Source organism: Anabrus simplex, chromosome 7, assembly GCF_040414725.1.
Source record: "Anabrus simplex isolate iqAnaSimp1 chromosome 7, ASM4041472v1, whole genome shotgun sequence".
Taxonomy (NCBI): domain Eukaryota; kingdom Metazoa; phylum Arthropoda; class Insecta; order Orthoptera; family Tettigoniidae; genus Anabrus; species Anabrus simplex.
The window spans coordinates 288,548,548-288,561,454 of record NC_090271.1 but is presented as its reverse complement, the minus strand read 5'-3'; the positions used below and the strand labels follow the sequence as shown (position 1 = coordinate 288,561,454).

The following is a 12,907-nucleotide window of genomic DNA, read 5'->3' as shown; positions in this document are numbered from 1 at the left end:
TCTATTCATAAGACAAAATTTACAATGAAGTGATGTACTGTACAGTATTGGGAATATATTGGGAATATTTAGTAACGGCAGCTTAATACTGACCATAAATCAGATGTGTAAACCAATGTGAAACAGAAATTCGCTAACTGGCATTGCAAAATCAATATTATTAACATTCAAGGCTGTTTTATTAAAATGTTCACATATTTTAACCAATGGTGAATTTCTTTGACTAAAGGACATGGAAGGTCCACAGTAGAATGGTTGCCGTGTCCTCAAATATGTGAGATAGAAAGCTATCAAAAGTACTAAGAATTAGTCTTCGAGCCAATTAGGAAGAAGAGGTGAGGGCTATCCAGAAAAGGGATGAAAAACTGGTTCCGAATTGAAGATCATAAATGGTAGTGAAGGTGGGTTCAGTTCCCAGTTAACGAGCTAAATGTGCTGACCGACTCGTAACAGGTGACCGGGCACGCTTCACTTTAGGCTAATTATGTACGTCAGAGGCTCGAAGGTAAATATTTGATCGGAGCTGTCCGTCTTATCTTCGGCTTCGGAAATTATTCATGACGGGAGCGAGTGTCGTCGCGCTGCGGGCTGCATTATTAAGAGTGTCGGCGTCTCTGGGGCTGTGACACACACCACCTACACTCGTCACGTTTCAACCTATTTTTAAACTTATTTCAATTCTTAATCCTCAACAGAGATTCTACCCCGCGGTAGCCTCAAACGAACATGCCCAAACATCTCTATGGGACGTGCTCGTAGAACGACATTCTTATTTTCTTCTGCTTAACGTTTCCAACATTAAAGGTAAATCGTAATTGTAGTACTCAGACGTGATTATCAATTAAATAAGCCTTATACCACGTTTCTAGCACTGTACGATAAATAATCGTTCGGTTATCTAGATTATTATATGCACAGGATGGTCGGTAACAACGTGAACCGAGTATATGAGACTTACAGTGTTGGCCATACTGATATGTAATTTGAAACAATTACGTCGATATCTCGTACCATTGCCATTTTATCAGCTGCTCAAGTTAGCCAATCAGATCGCTTCGTGGGCGAATTCAAATGGGCTTTGTGAGGCAGTGTTGCTAAATCTGCATGTGGCTTGGTCGGGCTTGAGAGCTATTCCGAGAAATGCGCGTCAAGCAGTAACACACCGAGGGTTTCATCCAATACCACCTTACCGTACTTACTCTTGATTGAGCCTATCAGCAGGGAGGTCCTTGTTCATGTCCCTCCTCTGGAGAAGTTTATTTCTTCTATTGGCGCTCTCAAGCCAGTCATAAGCCACGTGCAGATTTAGCAACACCGCCTCGCAAAGTCGATCTGAAGTCATCCGCGGAGCGATCAGATTGGCTAGTTTTAACAGCCGATAAAATGACAAAGGCGCGAGATATGACCAACCATCTAGCGCTCATATACCCGGTTTACGCTGTTTCCGACCACCCTGTATATGCGAATAAGCCCTTTAAGACTACGAAAAGTACTCAGAAGCGTGCATTTGCCTTCCTTTGTGGCCATACGTCTTCCATTCCTCTACTGTGGGCTCCTTTCAGTCTTCAGACTAGGCTGTTCGTTTTCTTCTTTGAATGTCGTCTTATTCAACTTGCCACTTGTGAATTTTGGATCTGAAGAATACCCTGTTTTGGACATCTGCTGGTGTAACTCCTCCTCCCTGTTAAAAATCGGTTTTGATTTCGCCAATCCATTCCTCGTGTCTATTTTGGCTTTGCTTTACACTTGTTTTCGTGGAATTCGACTATAAGCAACTCTAGATGCATTCTTTTAATATGTCCATAACCTGCGTTTTCTAATGTCCCTGTCAACATTTGTGTGTTGTTTATTTCCTACCTGCCTATGAGTCGGTATTATTATTTTTAATTCCTACGTAAGTATTATTTTACAGCCCGACTCGTTGGCTGAATGGTCAGCGTTGACGCCTTCGGTTCAAAGGGTCCGTGGTTCGATTCCGGACCAGGTCGGGGATTTTAATCGCGTCTGATTAATTCTTCTGGAAAGGGAACTGGGTGTTTATGTGTGTTCCAACACTCTCCTCTTCATATTCAGACGACACGTCACCGCTAACAACAACAACAACAACAGAAACACGCAATAGTGATTACACCCTCCATATAGGGTTGGCGTCAGGAATGGCATCCGGCAGTGGAACAGGGCGAAATTGACTTGTGTTACATAATTCGCCCCCGCGACCCCACAGGTGTGGAGAAGAGAGGAAGAAGATAGGTATTATTTCACTATTGTATTTAGGAAGCAGCCGGCCCCGTGGTGTAGGGGTAGTGTGAATGCATTTTACCCGGAGGCCCCGCCAGGTCAGGGATTATTACCTGGACCTGAGGGCTGGTTCGAGGTCCACTCAGCCTACGTGATTAGAATTTAGGAACTATCTGACGGTGAGATAGCGGCCCCGGTCTCTAAAGCCGAGAATAACGGCCGAGAGGATTCGTCGTGCTGACCACACGACACCTCGCAATCTGCAGGCCTTCGGGCTGAGCAGCGGTCGGTTGGTAGGCTAAAGCCCTTCAAGGGCTGTAGTGCTATGGGGTTTGATTTGTATTTAGGAAGCAGTATGCCCACTTATTTTGTGTATTAAGTACTTTATTGGTTAATTTATATAGGCATATTATTTAAAATAGTAGGGGGAAATTACTGTAGATTTAGATTTCATGTTACTTGTATATTTACTGGTTAAATGTAAGGTAGCGACAAGTGTCCTTAACTTTGTCAGTTAAAATTATTTCTATGTATCTATCTATCTAAGAAACATTACTACCCACAGCTTCACTAAATGCACATCTTACAACTATCTTACAACTTGCCTAAACTGCAAAGGAAACAGTCATATTAGCACACGCAGGTAATATGAGTTTGTGACGTGCCTTTTTTAAAATAAATAAATAAATAAATAAATAAATAAATAAATAAATAAATAAATAAATAAATAAATAAATAAATAAATAAATAAATAAATAAATAAATAAATAAATAAAAGACAACCCCAACCCAACCCACCCTCATAGCAAACCCCATTCGCTCTACAGTCTACTGAGTGACCGTTGCACAGCCCGAAGCCCAGTAGATTAGGAGATAACACGTGGCTGAAACAACAGGATTTCAGTTGCTGCAACTCCATATTTAGTGTTATTGCTTTCATGTCCCTCTAACTGCTGTTGCTGTAAGCGGAGATGCCTCCATATTATAAATACGAGCCAAAAATATAATGAATTCTGAAACTTATATGAAGTTCTGGCGTTACGAGATTCTTTTTCACAGTTGGCTTTACGTCACACGGACACAGATATTTCGTATGGCGACGATGTGATAGGAAAGGGCTACGAGCGGGAAGGAAGTGGCCGTGGCCTGAATTAAGGTACAGCCCCAGCATTTGCCTGGTGTGAAAATGGGAAACCACCGAAAATCATCTTTAGGGCTGCCGACAGCGGAGTTCGAACACCTGTCTCCCGGATGCAAACTGACAGCTGCGCGACCCTAACCGTACGGCCAACTTCCCCGGTCGGTAGATTTGCTGGCACGTGAAACAACTCCTGCGGGACAAAATTCCGGCACTTAGGAGTCTCTTAAATCCGTCAAAGTAGTTAATGGGAAGTGAAAACAATAGCATAATGAATATTATTATTATTATTATTATTATTATTATTATTATTATTATTATTATTATTATTATTATTATTATTATTATTATTATTATTATTATTATTATGTTAGAATGTCGTAAACATTTCTACTTATCACGATTGAAACGAGCGTGTTCACCATCGTCATAAAATTCCATGCCTTGAAGTAGAAACAGTTCTGCAAAAACTGTAATCCCTCGCAGCACTGATCATTTCTATCGATCAAAGAATCAGCACTATTTTAAACTATTAAGCAGTGTATGTAATTTATGCACACACACACACACACATGCACACACACTAATCGCGCATGCAACAGATTAAATAAATCCCTCATCTACACAATATGGAGGTTGGTAGAATATTGGAATTCGTTTAATGTAAAATACATGAAAATGCGGATTATAGAAAGGGCAGTAAGCACCATGACATCGCTCAAGTTTGAAGGATTTAAACAGGGAACAGTGTCCCGACCTACTCCGCTTGTATCCTGACCGCGCTACAGGCAAAGCCTCCTGCGGCTCCGAAACGTGGCGTGTGTGCGTTTGGAATTGATTTATTCGACAGGCCATGCAGAAACACCGTGCAGTCTAGAGTTTCTGGGAATCACGTGCATGTTACCAAATCTGCGGTTGATTTGATCAGAGGGGTGGGATTTCGTATATACCCGGCGGAGCTGCTCTTGTATGTGAAACATTCTTTGGCACTTGCCGTGATGTTTCCCTTGTCTCTTGTGTTGTAGGTAGTACAGGGCCGGACAAATACTGTACTTCAGCGTGTTAACTTGCACAGCTGCAGGTCAAATGGATGCCGGTTACAAGTTTGAATTTTATTTTAACCTAGACTAACGGGTACGCGGAAAGAAATATTTATGACGCTTTTAGTGTTTGGGTAGAACACGTATATCGCCCAGAGTATTTAACTTACGATTTTCTTTAATGTCTCAATTGACAGATAAATGGGGAGGATACCTGTTGCTAATAATTAGGGCCCGGATGTTTATGCAGTAATAGGTTAGAATGCAAACTTACTGAAGCGAGTAATAAATAGTGTCTGCCTGCACGACGGTAATGCTATGAGGTTTGCATAAATATTAGGGGTTCGGCCCATTAGAACCCCTAGAATTTATGTTACTCCCACTACATTACGTTAGAGCGGGCTAGTCGACATTTGCTACGAACAAAATAATTTAGTAACAAAATTACTTAGTAGGAAATGTCGACTAGCCCGCTCTAACGTAATGTAGTGGGAGTAACATAAATTCTAGAGGTTCTAATGGGCCGAACCCCTAATGTGTATGCAAACTCCATAGCATTACCGTCGTACGGGTAGACTCTACTTATTACTCGCTTCAGTTAGTTTGCATTCTAACCTATTACTGCATAAATATCTGGGCGCTAATAATAATAATAATAATAATAATTGTACCGGGCGGTACACCTCTACACCGTTTATTTAAAAGTTGCGCCAGTTGAAACTCCTCTTCTGGAGGAAGGTTGAACTTTATCTACTCTATTAATTCTCTACTTTCTCAGAAGATGTCACCACGTGGAAAATTTTGAGTTTTTGAACTGTGTCACTTTTGATGTGTTTTTGTTTAGCTTGAAGTAAGAAGTGTGAACTTTCTCTTCTAGAGGACACTACTGAAGATCAACAATAGTGCAACCTAGTGCGGAGTCAAAGAACTATTTTGTTGAAGAAATTTTTATTTCAAATGTTTGTTCTTTGCTAAATTTCTTTCTGTTATTGTTTAAGTTGGCTGTATACCCCTCTCTTTCCCCTTGTTTTGCATGTAGCCAATCCCGAATTTCTTAAATTAATTTCTATCCAATCAGATGTATCTTCCCCCAACTTGAATCGATTGCGGGGTTCTAGCCAATAAAATAATTGTGGGCGGGTGTTTTCATTCCCCTAACGCCTAGAACCTTCCACGAGAGGTTATAAACTGCTGATTTTTGGGTCTCCGTGCCACTTCTGTTCCATCTTTCAGTGTGTTAAGTACATAGCAGGAGGCGGGAAGCGCCTCTTTCTTCGGCAGCGGTCAACAACAAGGTAATGGCCGATTAATAACTTCTTTCTTTGCTAGCTCAGCAGTTTAACTTTCGGGGCGGGTTCTAAGCGTTCAACCATGTAACCTTTTCCTAAAATGTAACTACTCTTTTCATATATTCTCTTTTAAAGCTTCATACTGGGATAGAGAGTGCTAACCCTCTCGAGCTCCCACTCATATTGTTGTGAGGTGAACTTAGTTTTCTCAATCTATTCTTCGTTAACGTAAAACAAATTGTTCTCTTCTTAAGTCACCTCTTTAGTATGGGATTAGCCCTTGTATTAACGGCCTAGCGCCAAGTAGGTCTTAATCAAAGTGTATTAGGAGTGCAAGTTCGCCTCCTCTCAAATTGTTTTAGAGGTCATTTAATTAACCTTCTTGTCATTTAATAGACCTCAGTAGGTTGGGTATTTTACCCCTGTGTATATGTCCTTTGAGGACAGCTTAAAGGTGGAGTTTGGTGTGTCCTGGGAGAGGCTTAAAATTGAGAGCGAGTGGCTCTTTTGAAAATGGTATATTGTATGCCTCGAGGAGGCTTTTCAGTGTAATTTGGAGCAAGGGCTCCTAGGTATGAATGGGGTTTTCTGCCCCTCTGTTAAAATTGTGTTTGGGGTAAAACTGAGCTGATTGCCCAAGAATTATGTTTCTGACTTTTGAAGCCCCAAATGGGGTACCTATGTAAATGTATTTTTCAATTGTGTTTCGGCTACTAAGTACCTGTTCTATTTGTTGTTACCTAATTTTGAAAAGAAAATATAACCTTGTTAAATTTTAAAATTAATTTCACTTTAGTAGCTTGAGATCTATTCACCACCCAGCACCTTCTTTCACGCATAACTACCACCAAAAACACGGTAACAATAATAATAATAATAATAATAATAATAAAGAGAGAGAAAGTAAAACATTCTGAAACGTAGATTTCATAAAATGCCGCTTCAAAGTAAGGCAAAATTTATGCTAAATATGTGACGTCACACGCATACTCTGTAATAAGATGGCGCTGTGTTGATTCGCGCGCTCAGTTGGAGTTTAGCTGTCGTTGTGGTCAGTTGCATAGAATGACAAATTTAATAAATAAGTCTAAGAAACCTTCTAAACTCCGCGGCCGTTACAATACTGACAGCCTACCGGCAATATTTTTTCCCTTCCACAAACTGCTTTACGTCGCACCGACACAGATAGGTCTTATGACGACGACGTGATAGGAAAGCGATAGGAGTGGGAAGGAAGCGGCCGTGGCCTTAATTACGGTTCAGTCCCAGCATTTGTCTGCTGTGAAAATGAAAAACAACGGGGAACCATCTTCAGGACTGCCGACAGTGGGGTTCGAACCCACTATATCCCGAGTGCAAGCTGACAGCTACGTGACCCGGACCTCACAGCCACAGACTGAAGTAATGGATTAAGTCGATTTATGAATATGTTCAGCAGCATGAGAAGAATTCATTTCAACTATGAAACTTTAAGAAATCACGCTCGTTGGGCAGAGTCCCGGGTGAAAATTTTCAGTTCTGTTTGAGTTTATGTCGGTTGACCCTTTGCGCTTAAACAATCGTGATTGTTTGTTAGTACAACACGTAATGAGATCTGAATGACAACAATGAAAATCCACAGCCTGTTTTCAGTCATTCGACCGGGTCAGGAATGGAATGTATGAAGATCTAGCGGCGAGGATAAAAAATTGTGCCGGCTGCCGATGCCTGTCGCACTTCTCTGGGGCGATGTTTAATGACTGACATATGAAATGAAATGATATTGGAGAGTGTTGCTGGATTGAAATTTGACAAGGAAAACCCGGAGGAAACCCTGCCCCGCCTCGGCTTTGTCCGGCACAAATCTCACATGGAGTGTCCGTGATTTGAACCGCGGAACCCAGCAGTGAGATTCCGTCGCTCTGCCGCCTGAGCCACGGAGGCTCGAGAACTGAATAACTTTCATTTTTGTAGTGGCAGGTTCGATCCTGGCTCAGTCAGAACTCCTGCGGGACAAATTACCAGCATCTTGGTCTATGAAACTACCTGCAATGAATGAATGAATGAATTAATTAATTAATCAGTTCTCTTAGACTATGATGAGATGAGGCCTCCTTGACATGTCTCTCAGTCATGAAGTCTCCACACCACAACCTGCACGGTTGCGACACGTTTTGCATCACTAATTTCTTGACGCATATTTTCATATCACCCCTAGCCATAAGCAATATTTATGTCATATTGAATGACACTAAATACAGTCGTTGATTAGCAGCCTAGTAACGTACTTTCACAGGAGCTATTTTTGTCCTAAGACAGAAATAGGTCAGTGTTAAGTTTCTTTATTGAGGGTAAGATAACCGTCTTTTCCCTGCTTATGAAACCTTACGGACGCACGTGTCAGATGTACAGAGGCCACATGACAAGAAGGTGCCACCCCTGGCTCGCTGCTTCATTCTATTAACAGTGATCGCAATCAGAGCTGATTTCAGGATTGCTTTCTCGAGCAGTGTCTGTTGCAACGAGGAGAAGGTGGAGGAGATATAATTGAATTTTGTTTTTGTGAAATTATTAAAGTTGAAATTCAATTAGAGACTCCAATCCTCTTGTGAAGATAAAAGTCGGACAGCTGCTGAGAAGGCACCGACAGCAGGGGAATGCTCTTTATCAAGAACGAGTAGCTACAGATTTTTATCCATCGTACTGAGATGAAATTGGAGAACTGTTCGCATCTTGAATGAGCTAACGCCGTTTTTCAGATTAAAAAAGAAAGAAATCCATTGGCTGAATCAAATTATTATTCCAAACTCAATGAGCAGTGATAAGAATATGGAGCGAGCGTTCAGTTCCAGAGGTGATCAATTATATCTAATTGTAGGCATCCTTACGAATAAAACAGCGTCTGCTTTATTACCCGAATTTCTTTGACGATGACCCAATAAATACACCCACACCCGTTCTATTCACACTCACTAATGAAAACCTATAACCTGCTTTCCAGTCAGTGATCTGGTCAGGGATGGAATGAATGAAACCCCCATCTTGCGGCGAGGATAGGAATTGTGCCGGATGCCGAAGCATGCCGCACTCCTCTGGAGCAATGATTAATGACGGACAGATGAAATGAAAAGATACCGGATAGTGTTGCTGGAATGAAAGATGATAGGGAAAACCGGAGTACCCGGAGAAAAACCTGTCCCACCTCTGCTTTGTCCAGCACAAATCTCACATGGAGCGACCGGGATTTGAACCACGGATCCCAGCGGTGAGAGGCCGACGCGATGCCGCCTGAGCCACTGAGGTTCCAACCACACTCACTAACTGCTGTCTATTTATAAGTCTCTCTTTTTCGGCACAGCAGGCGGTCCGGCCCGTAGGTATTACCTAGGAACGGCTATAATCATTACGTTCACTTCTGCAAGTCAAGTCACCCATACAGCAGCTGTGTGCAGATCACAGGATTTGAACACAGTACTACTGGCTACACAACACACGATTACTATTCCATGGTTTGACTCCAGAGATAATCCAGTAATTCACACAGTCACATGCAGTGACAGCTAAGCAGCAACAGCTCAACAGTTTCAACAGCAGGACGATACTCACAACAGCGAATATTAACACAGGTACAATTACCCTCACATTCACGATAACTGCTTCATTCGCTGATTCCCAGCGGTCCTCAATCCACAGAAGCGTGCGCACTCTCTCTCCACTCTAAATGCAATACACAGTTTTCTGTCCCGTACGTATTCAGTCCAGCTACTCGCTGGACACTCCGACACACCAACAACAGCTTCTCCTTCAGACCTTGGTGGGACACTAGTGACGTCGGTGGATGCAGAGTGGGTCTCGGCCCACAAATGGCTACGGCTGGTCTGTGGTTCAACAACTCTGTACTCCGACCGCCCAACCGAGCAGAGGACGGGTGGCCACAGCTCTAACGTGGCTCTACGCCTCTGAATTCAGGAGAAGGGAAAGGGCTGGACCTCACGGCTGGCCCCAACCGTCGGCAGTCCTCAAAATGGTTTTCCGAGGTTTTCCATTCTCCTGCACTAAGACGAATGCCGGGACCGTTCCTAGTATAGGCCACGGCCGCAAACCCTCTCATCTTCTCCGTGCATCTGCTTCACCGTAACAAATCTCCCGGCCTGAGAGACGGCGTTACCGTCTACGAGGCCTGTCTGCCCCTTCAGGGGAGGAATGAAAAAGTTTTCGTAGTACTAGTGCACTAGCGATAGCCAACACGTCCGTCGCCCGTAGCACACCCACCGAACCCCAACACAAATAACTCTACCACGGAGTCGAACATTGATTCCGAGTCCAGTATAAACTGACTGTCCTTGGCGAGCCTCCCTTTTCATAGCCCGGGTGATGTGAATCAGAAATTTCGTGAGGTGGCTGGAGGCAGAACATTCTCGTTGAATCTCCAAGAAACACACAGGTAAGCCAGTCGACGAGAACAAAACACGGAAATGCCAGTCATGCGCTCCAGGCCGGCTGGGCGTGTCACCTACCGTCTCTCTTCTAGTTACCGTGGTCCCTTCCAAGAAGTACCGAAAGGGGCGATCGCAGGGCAGGCACGTAAGAATAATTTATTTTATAATGTCTTATTTCAGAGGTTCAGTCATTTTATTCTCTTGATTTAATTGGCGGGAGGCATGATTAGCCCAGTGGTTTAGCTGCAGCCCTTCCACTTGGACAACCGAGGTTCGAATCTCCGAGATAAATTCTTAATACTAAAATCAAGTGGCGGAAGGAAAGGCATCCGGCTAAAACAAAAAATTATTCATGTTCTCACAGTCCAGGTAAGATCTGCCTCGAGGCAGTTGGAAGAAAGAAGATCCTCAATGGCTTCTGAAACTCGTGCAATCTGCAGTGGTGCATAAATTATTAATTTCACATGAGAAGTTCAAAATGAATTATCACCTTGTTACTTTCTCGGATTTATAATAAAGATGTTCATCTATTTTGCGTATGCACTGGATATTCGCAATTAGCGAATAGGAAATTATTTTAAAATTATAAGCCACACTCCAATATACAGTGGTACCTCGATATGTCGAATCATCTCGGGAGCTTAATATTATTTCGAGTTATCGAAATTTCAAGATATAGAGAATGCCGTTTTTTGAGCATGTATATCACGTAATTGAATCATATGTATCTACGGGCTTATACTGAGTACATTATTTTTAACAGTATTTAAAAGTATACAAACACTATTTTACGGCATTAATTATAACCCTTATTATAGTAACACTATAGAAGACATGGTACAGTACATACAGCAGTGAAACAGGAAAAGATGTGAGCTTGCATCCAGGAGATAGTAGGTTCGAATCCCACTATCGGCAGCCCTGAAAATGGTTTTCCGTGGTTTCTCACTTTCACAGCAGGCTAATGCTGGGCTGTACCTTAATTAAGGCCACGGCCGCTTCACTTCCAACTCCTAAGCCTTTCCTATCCCATCGTCGCCATAAGACCTATCTGTGTCGGTGCGACGTAAAGCCCCTAGCAAAAAAAAAAAAAAACAGGAAAGAAAAAATACCTTAGTCTTTTCTGTTTGTTACTCTCAAACTTTCCTTCCTTCACGATGAAACTTCTCGTCAAGATTCGTAACTGGAGCTTGTCATCCGCGACTTCGGTGTGTATGCTTTCGCAGGTGACCGGTAATTAATTCACACCCGAGAAACTGCGCGGCTTCGCCGATTCTAGTGATTAGCTTCCCGTCATATTAGCTCGCAGCATCACTGTAAACTTTCCTTTACTTGTTAATTGTTCCTCACAAACCAGAAATGCCGTATTGCACAGTTAATGTTGCACAACTTTCGAGTTACAGAATACTTTTTGCTTCAAGGGAGGAAATATTTGCTTCGAGAAATCGAGAAATTCGTGCAATCGAATTTCGAGTAATATAGAATAGGAAAAATGGCCGGGAAATTTAAGTTACTTCGAAATACTGAAAATTCGAGTAATGAAGGTTCGAGATATCGATATTCGACTCTAATACATAACGATAGTTCACTTCGATTCCGTCAGGATTTGTTTCGTTTTCAACAAAGGAAGGGAAGAATGTTGTACCGTACTTCGGCGAGAGCGAAACGTTCGGAATTTTAAGTTCATGAACAAAACAAGCGATCTCATAAAGAATGTCAATCCAGAGACATCTCACTAAGAGTTAAGAACGATTATCTTGAAATAAGATAGAAGTAAAGGTCGTCCATTTCTGGCGATGATAATAATATTAGTAATAATAATGAATAATGAAATATAATCCAAAAACAGGACTCCAAATTTATATGAACAGGCAAAGTATACGGAAGGGACAAGATCAGGCTTCAACAATCAGCAAATATGGAAATACCGCTCAAGTAGACAAATTTAAGTACCTAGGTGAAATTATTGAACAAGCAGGGTTTAATCAACAAGCTAAAAAGAGCAAAATTTTCAAGAGCATACAAAATTAAATTAGAACCGATATCATAAAAGAACTAAGTATATCAACAAATGCAAAATTACGGCATTATAATACAGTAATTAAAACAGAAGCACTTTATGCATCCGAAACAATTGTAATTGGAGGCAAATCTCGAATAAAGCTGATCAAAAAACAAGAAAGGAAAATCCTCAGATAAATGTTAGGACCAAAATGTGGAAATGAAATTTGCATGAAAATATATCACATGAAATCTATCAAGTTACACAAAAAAGTTACAGATACCTTCAGGCAACGACGATTACAATTTTATGATCACTTATATACAATGGATAATAACAGGCTCGCAAAGAAAATGTTAAACTTAGACTTGTCAATTAAAAATTGCAATAATTGGCTAAACGAAATCAGTGAAGACCTAAATGAAATTGGCATTAATGAAGGGGCCATTCAAGATAGAGTAAAATTCAGAATCTTAATTCTCAAACACAAATTTTCTATAAAGCCTACCTGGCTAAACACAGGTAGGACTGAACAACGTAAAAAGGAACACAGCAAGATGATGAACTAGTAGAAAGAGAAGAAAAACAAGAAAGTGCTAATAAGTTCAAACGCGCTCCTTAATCGGTTTCACGTCTTAAAAACTGCTATTTCGGTTTACGGAAACGTCCAAATGCCGGAATTTTGTCCCTCAGGAGTTATTTTACCGATAAGTAAATCTACGAACGCCACGTTACGGGATCGAATCCGCCAACCTGTCTCATGAAGACCAGCGTTCTGCCGT

The 12,907-nt window shown here is 41.6% G+C and overlaps 1 protein-coding gene across 2 annotated transcripts in view; it reads right to left on the bottom strand.

Moving 5' to 3' along the window:
• LOC136877573 (uncharacterized) overlaps positions 1-12,907 on the bottom strand; it is a 1,365,998-nt gene that overhangs the window by 1,098,234 nt on the left and 254,857 nt on the right. The gene's annotated exons all lie outside the window — the stretch shown is intronic.